Raw genomic sequence first — 10,133 nt, 5'->3', positions numbered from 1 at the left:
TTGACAACTACATACATACATATGTCATAGCATATGCATAGAATAAAATTAAAAATATGCCAATAGTATGGGTATTGATTCAATATTGTAATATTGGAAGAAACTCGATGGCTAGAAGTGGCGAAGACTGACTATTCAGGAGTTACACCATCTACTGTTCCGTTGTTAATAATGGTCAACATAATGCTGTCTTTGGTGGCTATATGAAGTATGTTCCAAAAATAGAGAATTTTTATGAAAACTTTACGATAAAATAATAATGATTTCGCAAATTATTTGTAAAAAAAAATCCCAAAAACTATACCCCAAAAATAATGAACATATATAAAATTATATTTTTATACCCCATAAAATATATACCGATCGACTCAGAATCACCTCCTGAGTCGATCTAGCGCTTGGTGTCCGTCCGTCTGTCCATGTATTTGTTGTTCACAGGATTCCGGTCGCAATTATTAACCGATTTTGATGAAATTTGGTACAGGGAGTTTTTTGGGCACAAGGGCGAACGCTATTGAATTTGGAAGAAATCGGATCAAATTTAGATATAGCTCCCATATATATGTATCGCCCGATTTCGACAAATGGGGTCACGTTGCGCTTTTTTTCAAACGGATCGTCACCAAATTTAGCAAAAGGTAATCTTTTGCATCGCCCTTCAAGTCTGCAAAATTTTCATCCAAAGCGGTTCAGATTTAGAGATAGCTCTCATATATATATGTATCGCCCGATTTTCCCAAATTTGGCCACAAAACCTTTATTTATCAACCGATCTTACTCAAAGTTGGCTAAATGTAATCTTCTATAGCACTAACTATATGTGCAAAAAATCATCGAAATCGGTTCAGAATTAGATATAGCTCCCATATATATGTATAGCCCGATTATCCCAAATTTGGCCATAGAAAAATTCGCCCCTAATAACCTTATGTTTGACAATACAGGCCTCATTTCTTAACTGATCTTACTCAAATCTTACACAAGATAACCTTTTGTGGTATTAATCAAACCCGCAGAATATTATGCAAATTGGTTCAGATTTAGATATAGCTTCCATATATATGCATCGCTTGATTTTCCCAAATTTGGCCATAGTACTCCTATTTATTAACCAATGTTACTCAAATTTCAAATTTTGATGTACTAGCCGGTCTTACTTATACGTACTTGTAGCTCTTACATAAGAATATTGCTCGATTTTTACAAATTTGTATTTATTACCCACACTAAGTTAACGATTTTCTCTTTTTTAATAATGGGCTCAATATTAGTGGCATACTAGCTCCGTAGGCGCAATATCAACACAGCCAGTGTTGCTAGAAGTAGGGGAAATTCCCTACCCCTGTAGGGGTTTTCTAAGATTTAGCGTCTTGTAGGGACGTAGGGCCACAATGTAGGACATTTTCACTCAACACAATTTGTAATAATTTTTACATTTTGGTGACTCTAGAGCAGGAAATTAGAAGCGGGCAAGGCTTGATCTTTAACAATGTGTGGTAAACTTTATTCCTGTAGAGAATTTTGTCAACATTTTATTTCTATAGAACATTTTGTCTAAATTGTACTTCTATAGAAACTTTTTTCAAAATATTATTTCTATAAAAAAATTTCTCAAAATTTTATTTCTGTGGAATTTTTTCTCAAAATTGTATTTCTATAGAATTTATTGTCAAAATTTTATTTCTATAGAAAAATTTCTCACAAAAATTTGTTTATAGAAACTTTTTCCAAAATTTTATTTTTATAGAGATTTAACAAAAAAGATTACTAATTTGGGTCGAATTCAACCAACTGTGGCAACCGTGGTGGTAATACAAATTTATATTCTAAGTTATATACGTTGCATATTCATGTTTTAAGATAATAAAGTACTTAGAACCATTTTTTTGTCCTTGTAGGGTAAACCGAACATTTTCCCTGGCAACATTGACTATGAGCTATAGTCATATTGACACAAAGCACCCATAGACATGTACCCCTTAATTTTCTTAAATATGCAACTGGGGTTTATCTCCCAGATCTATATGTTACCCCACAAATGCTTATGATTACTAATTCTGTAATGGTGGTTTAGGGTATGATATAGTCGGGCCCGCCCGACTTTCTACTTTACTTACTTGTTTTTTACTAACATTGTGTTCCACCTCAGCACATTAGCCGACTTAAATCTATAAGTATTGCAGAACTCTGTACAGATCTGCTTGAGATATACAGAATATATGTGTATGGATTCATATAGCATCCAACACATTGGACGGATTTGATATGGTATCGAAGATGTGGACTTACAAAGTGGTGAAGGATATAATATAGTCGGCCCCGCCCGACTTTAGACTTTCCTTACTTGTTTTTACTAAAATTGTGTTCCATCCTAGTGCATTTGCCAACTTAAATTTTGAGTAAGTCTATCTTGTAAAAGTCTATCAAATTCTGTCCAGATCGAGTGATATTTAAATGCATGTATTTGGGACAAACCTTTATATATAGCCCTCAACACATTTGACGGATGTGATATGGTATCGAAAATTTAGATCTATAAAGTGGTGCAGGGTATAATATAGTGGGCCCCGCCCGACTTTAGACTTTCCTTACTTGTTTTTTATTAAAATTGTGTTCCACCCTAGTGCATTAGCCAACTTAAATTTTGAGTCTATACATTTTGAAAAGTCTATCAAATTCTGTCCAAATCGAGTGATACTTAAATGTATGTATTTGGGACAAACCTTTATATATAGCCCCCAACACATTTGACGGATGTGATATGGTATCGAAAATTTAGATCTACAAAGTGGTGCAGGGTATAATATAGTCGGCCCCGCCCGACTTTAGACTTTTCGTACTTGTGCTGAACTATTGCAAACAACGATTGCTTAATTTTTGTTTGTTCCAGCATTCCCAAGATTTCCGTAATATTGTTGGGCCGACTAACGTAAAATGATTTATATAATATTGGACCAATGGACCTTCTGCTAATGATGAGTAGATATAGTAGTAACGTTGCCTTGGAAATAACTTCACATTTTAGAATCATTTTAGATTTCTTCGAATTGGTCACCTGTAGCACGAGCTATGACTTTTAAACGTCTTAAAATCCCATCACACGCGAATGTCAAAAGGTGGTTGCCACTCGTTGCCAAAAGTAATATACCAAAATTTAGAGAAAATTTTACAAAAAAAAGAGGAACTTTCAAATAAATAAATCTTAGTTTGCAGTTCTTAATAATTTTCGGTCGTTATTGTGAAAAAATGTTTCTTTTAAAGAAATGATTTAGTTTTTATTTTAAAAGTGTATTTATTATTTTAGATATTTTTATTTTGCACCAACAAGGAAAAGTAGCTACTTCTACAAAAAGGAAGAACATACCCTCAACAGACTCTGATAGTGTGACCTAAGAGTAAGAATTATATTTTTTAAAGATGTTGAGCCAATATTGACTTTATAAAAAATTTAGCCAAAATTGTGTCTTTATAGAAATTTTTTTAAAATTTCATTTTTATCGGAAATTTCCTTTTCTTTAAAAAATGTTACCAAACTATTAATTCCATAGAAAATTTTGTCAAGTTTTTTTCTATACAACATTTTATCAAAATTTTATTCCTAGAGAAAATTTTGTTAAAATTTTATTCTTAAAGAAAATTTGTCAAAATTATATTCCCATAGAAAATGTTATCAATTTTTTTTTAATTTATTAAAATGTTATCCCAATAGCAAACTTTTTCAAAAAAATCTACAGCAAATTTTGTCAAAATTTTATTTTTATTAAAATGTTATTCCAATAGAATATTTTGTCAAAATTTTATTTCCAAAAAAAATTATCAGCATTTCATTCAAATAGAAAAATTTGTTAAATTTATCATGCAATAGAATTCATAGAAAAATGTTTGGAAAAATTTTACCCAATAGAAAATTTTGTCAATATTTTATTTCTATAGAAAATTTTATCAAGATTTTATTCATATGGAAAAATTTATTAAATTTTTATTCCTATAGAAAATTTTGTTAACATTTTATTCCAACATTTTTGTTAAAATTTTATTCTAAGAAAAAAATTTTGTTAAAATATTATTCCTAAATAAAATTTTGCCAAATTTTATTCGTAGAGAAAATTTTGTTAAAATTTTATTCTTAAATAAAATTTGTCAAAATTTTATTAATAAAGAAAATTTTGTCAAAATTTTATTTCTTCGAAAATTTTTTCAAAATTTTATTTCTTCGAAAATTTTTTCAAAATTTTATTTCTTCGAAAATTTTTTCAAAATTTTATTTCTTGGTAAATTTTGTCACAATTTTATTTCTTTGAAAATTTTGTCAAAATTTTATTCCTAGAAAAAATGTTGTCAAAATTCTATTACTATAGAAAATTTGTGATTCTTAGGTGGAGAGAAATATATTGCAAAATCTATCAAAACATCAGCAATCCAGCAATCTACTAAAATTAAAAATCTACTACGTTTTGTAAAAGTCAACGAACTCTGGCAATCGCGATTGAGATCCAGAGATTTTGGTGGCCATTGTGCAGCAAAACTAAACCAAAACCATTCCTTGAGTCTTGTAATATCCGTGTAATGTAACAGCCGAAATTGTTGTCTGACCAGGGCTTCAGTAGTGTCTTTAGGACATTTTCCCGATTATATTGGATAATATTTGGACGCCAAGGTCGAAGATTATAAGCGGAGAGCTTACCATGGTTGGCTGGTGTCCTATCGAAAGTGTACATTTTAAGCTCTTTGGCAAGTAAATCTTTTTTTGCTATATATTCACCTAACGAGCAAAGTTTTCTAGCAGTAAGGCGTGGATTTTGATCAAATCTGGCCTCTTTTCGGATCATTTCTGTTGTTGGTGAGAAACAAAAGATTTATTCACATTTAGATGCTTGAGGTCTCTAAGGAGGCTTATGGTTTCCCAGCCAAATATAAAGCAACTACACTATCACGCTTGAATTTCACCTATTCTATTATAAATCTATATTTCTGAATGTAATAGATCAAATCAATGATAGAAAGCTAAACGTGGTTGCAATACATATCACCCAGCAAAAAAAGCGTAGCCAAAAAAGTAATGAACACGGGCTTATCATAGGTCGGATGTCCACCATTTCAACAGCCGTTGCACTGAATTTGCATCACTTCTTACTCTGCAATTCAAATTCAGTGTTTTGGATGTGAATTATAAAATGTTGTCATATTTTGACAAATAAATAAGTTTTATAACCTTTTATGATTTTTAATGCATTCTAACGGCTGTCCGAAACTTTTTAATTAAAATATTTTGAAAAACTCGCAATATTTTTTGGATGGATTTTGATTTTTTTCGACAAAATTTCAATAATTTGTGCACTGAAAAAAATATTGTCGTGAGGTCAAAGATTTCATGTCTTTAAAATACGAATACAAATGTTGCTTAGCATAGAAGACGCATTTCTCTAAAATAAAGTTATTTTCTTTGTCCAAAAGTCGATAAACTTTTCAATGAAGTCGTATTGTCCTTATAATTAAGTGACTTGACTTAAAAATGGGTATCTTAACATGAAAGAAAAAATTTATAGGCTAAGGTCAACTTGACTTTAATAATTCAGAAAAATTCTTTAAATTTAATGAAATTGTCTTTAAATTTGTTGTCTTTTTGCATCTTGACTACAAAGCAAAAAATCGTTCAAATATAGGACATGTTTTTCAAAACTTTATTTCAAAGAAGTTTTTTACTTCAAACATAGCATAATTTCTACTGGAAGTTGAGTTCTAATTTGGAAAATAAAGTTGCCGTTAACTCGCTTTTAAAGGATATGAAGAAAAAAAGCTGAGAAAGCGAAAAATTAAAATTTGCTTCCTTGAAGCAAGTACACAAAACCTAAATTTAACAGAGAATTGTGTCTTAAAAGTATCCTTACTTGTATTCTCTGCTTTTTTGGCTCGGAATCAATACCAAATTTTTTAAAGTAAAGACAAAATCTTTGGAACCGAGTATGCTTTTTTTCAGTGTACCATTTTATTAAAGCTTACTCTGTTTTTAACTCTTTTGAAACAAACAAATTAAATTTACCCATTAAAAATAAGAAAAAATCGAGTTATAAATAATTGAATGAAAAGAACTTCCTGTATAGCTGAAATAAAGAACATCTTTGGAAGTACATCTTTTGGAAGTGCCTCTAAAGTTGTGCCTTTGGAAGAACTATTTGCTGGGATGGTTTTCGCGACAATTACATGCTCTAGATAAGCATTAAATGGATGGGGAAACCATGCCCAAACATGTTTTTTTTCTGTGCGTGTACTTGCAGACCTGCTTCGAATAGTACACTCAAAAAAAGTGAACCATATATGGCACTAAAGTCAATTTAATTCTATTTTAGTTCTGGGAATTAGTATCTTTTGAGAAAGTTTGTTTGACTTTGCGTACGTTAGTTACCTGAACTAAAAAAGGTGCAACAAGTATATATGGCCGTAAGCAGAGATGGTCTGTCGTAAACTGTAAGGTATTTGACGTACATTTAGGACGTATTTTACCATACGTCAAAAATGTCGTAAACCTTCTGAAAATACTTAGTTTTTGACAATATAAGAATTTGTTTTAGAACCGTTTATTTCGTAGTTTTTTTTGCAATTTTTGTATTTACGAATGCTTTCATTATAAAAAAATGCCTTTTTATTAAAAGAAAGTTCTAACCTTCGTACAATTGTTTGCAATATAAGTATTTTTCGTACAGTGTGGTTGGTAGTCTGCATGCCCACATGTTGTACCTAAATCAAATTTTTGCAATAACGAGTTTCACAGTTGCAGCAACTTGAAAACGTGTTGCATTCAAACGTTTATGCCTGCAAATTGTGAAAATTGCATTTGAGTAAAAATTTCAAAATATTTTTATAAAAAATTCTAAAATACTTCAACATGACGTCTCCATGACATAATATAAAAAAAATTGAAATCAAATCTAAGGATACTATATATAGGTGTTTTTGACATTTACTACGTTTTACGTTTTAAACAGAAATATGACGTTTTAGACGTTTACAACTTTTTGACAGTAGAAAACTCAAAAAAAAAATGATACTCGGACCATCTCTGGTTATCCACAATTGAATTACTTGGGTTGCCGCCAATGGCAAGGCATCTTAAAACTTCTTAACATCATCTTCTAAATTGTAAGTTAGTCCATGCGGGATATATATTAGACAAAACAAAGGTCGATTAAATACTTATATATTCAGTTCTTGACCGGTATATATAGGCAAGAAATAATTACGAACCGATATGAACTTTTGTGCGGTGATTATTAAGCCAGAATTGAAATATAGGGGCTATATACAATTATGAACACGAGTCTACCAAAAATGGCAAAATTGGCCTGTATGGTTGATTGGTAGAATTCTTGATGTTTTGCAAAATATTCCTCTCCAACTAAGACGTGCTTCATAAATTTTCTATAGAAATAACACTTTGACAAAATTTTCTATAGAAATTATATCTTGACAAAATTTCATAAAGAAATAAAATGTTGAAAAAATTTTCTATAGAAATAAAATTTTGACAAAAATTTATACAGAAATAAATTGTTGACAAAATTTTCTATAGAAATTTAAAATTTTGACAAAATTTTTTATAGAAATGTAAAATTTTGACACAATTTTCTATGGCAATACAATTTTGGTAGATTATTTTTGGCTCGAGTGGCAATCGTGATTTTTCTGTGATTGGGGATCGGTTTATATGGGGGCTATATATAACTATAGATCGATACGGACCAATTTTGGCATGGTTGTTTTCGGACATATACTAGCGCAATGTACCAAATATCAACCGGATCGGATGAATTTTGCTCCTTCAAGAGGCTCCGGAGGTCAAATCTGGGGATCGGTTACCAAATTTCAACTGGATCGGATGAAAGTTGCTCCTCTTAGAGGCTCCGCAAGCCAAATCTGGGGATCGGTTTATATGGGGGGCTAAATATAATTATGAACCGATGTGGACTAATTTTTGCATGGTTGTTGGAGATTATATACCAACACCATGTTCCAAATTTCAGCCGGATGGGATGAAATTTACTTCTCGTTGAGGCTCCTCAAGCAAAATCTGGGGATCGGTTTATATGGGGGCTATATATAATTATGGACCGATGTGGACCCATTTTTGCATGTTTCCTAGAGACTATATACCAACATCATGTTCCAAATTTCAGCTGGATCGGATGAAATTTGCTTCTCTTAGAGGCTCTTCAAGCCAAATCTGGGGATCGGTTTATCTGGGGGCTATATATAATTATGAACCGATGTGGTCTAATTTTTGCATGGTTATTAGATACCATATACCAACGCCATGTACCAAATTTCAGCCGGATCGGATGAAATTTACTTCTCGTTGAGGCTCCTCAAGCAAAATCTGGGGATCCGTTTATATGGGGGCTATATATAATTATGGACCGATGTGGACCCATTTTTGCATGTTTCCTAGAGACTATATACCAACATCATGTTCCAAATTTCAGCTGGATCGGATGAAATTTGCTTCTCTTAGAGGCTCTTCAAGCCAAATCTGGGGATCGGCTTATCTGGGGGCTAGGTTAGGTTAGGTTAGGTTATGTGGCAGCCCGATGTATCAGGCTCACTTAGACTATTCAGTCCATTGTGATACCACAGAGGTGAACTTCTCTCTTATCACTGAGTGCTGCCCGATTCCATGTTAAGCTCAATGACAAGGGACCTCCTTTTTATAGCCGAGTCCGAACGGCGTTCCACATTCTAGTGAAACCACTTAGAGAAGCTTTGAAACCCTCAGAAATGTCACCAGCATTACTGAGGTGGGATAATCCACCGCTGTAAAACTTTTTTGGTGTTCGGTCGTTGCAGGAATCGAACCCACGACCTTGTGTGTGCAAGGCGGGCATGCTAACCATTGCACCACGGTGGCTCCCTATCTGGGGGCTATATATAATTATGAACCGATGTGATCTGGGGGGCTATATATAATTATGAACCGATGTGGTCTAATTTTTGCATGGTTATTAGATACCATATACCAACGCCACGTACCAAATTTCAGCCGGATCGGATGAAATTTACTTCTCGTTGAGGCTCCTCAAGCAAAATCTGGGGATCCGTTTATATGGGGGCTATATATAATTATGGACCGATGTGGACCCATTTTTGCATAGTTATTGGAGACCATATACCAATACCATGTACCAAATTTCAGCCATATGGGATGAAACATGCTTCTTTTAGAGGCTCTGCAAGCCAAATCTGGGGGCCCGTTTATATGGGGGCTATACGTAAAAGTGGTCCGATATGGCCCATTTGCAATACCATCCGACCCACATCAATAATAACTACTTGTGCCAAGTTTCAAGAAGTTAGCGTGATTTCAACAGATGGACGCACGGACGGACATGCTTAGATCGACTCAGAATTTCACCACGACCAAGAATATATATACTTTATGGGTTCTTAGAGTAATATTTCGATGTGTTACAAACGGAATGACAAAGTTAATATACCCCCATCCTATGGTGGAGGGTATACAAATTATACACAAATGAAGTATAAATATTTAGTAAATTCGTAACAGAATTTATTAAATTTCTTAAAATTTTTCCAATAACACTAGTTTACAATTTTTTTTTCATGTGCACTCTTATTAGAGGCAACTTCTCTTATGTATTTTGATCCTCTGAATTCAAAAAAATTATGGAACAGTTTTTTTTTTTTGAGATATCCCGTTATTATTAGTTTTACGCTCCTTTTTCACTAAACAAATTATATCTCGAGTTAGAAATGTCCGCTTATATCGTTGTTGGTACTTAAACGAAAGGTATTAAGATGGCGAATAATCATGGATCTGTGATAAGTTATGTTAAGTGGTTCAAAAAATATCGATGCGAAAATGCCAAATTTTCAAAAAATCGTATTTTACAATTGACCTTTTCCATCAGAAAAGTATAAACCATTAAAGTTAAAACGGCGAGTTTCTATTCATGGTCGTATAGATGATACTCTAACGTAAGTAACAAAACCAACTAGAAGAAACGATCGAAAAATGAAAAACGGAATAAATTTGTAAAATTTTTTTTGTCGAATTCAGCAGATCAAAATACATAAGAGAAGTCGGCTCTCATCAAATGTACATTTGCAGTGTAAACTAGTGT

Source organism: Haematobia irritans, chromosome 3, assembly GCF_050003625.1.
Source record: "Haematobia irritans isolate KBUSLIRL chromosome 3, ASM5000362v1, whole genome shotgun sequence".
Lineage (NCBI taxonomy): Eukaryota > Metazoa > Arthropoda > Insecta > Diptera > Muscidae > Haematobia > Haematobia irritans.
This window is presented reverse-complemented; position numbering follows the sequence as displayed.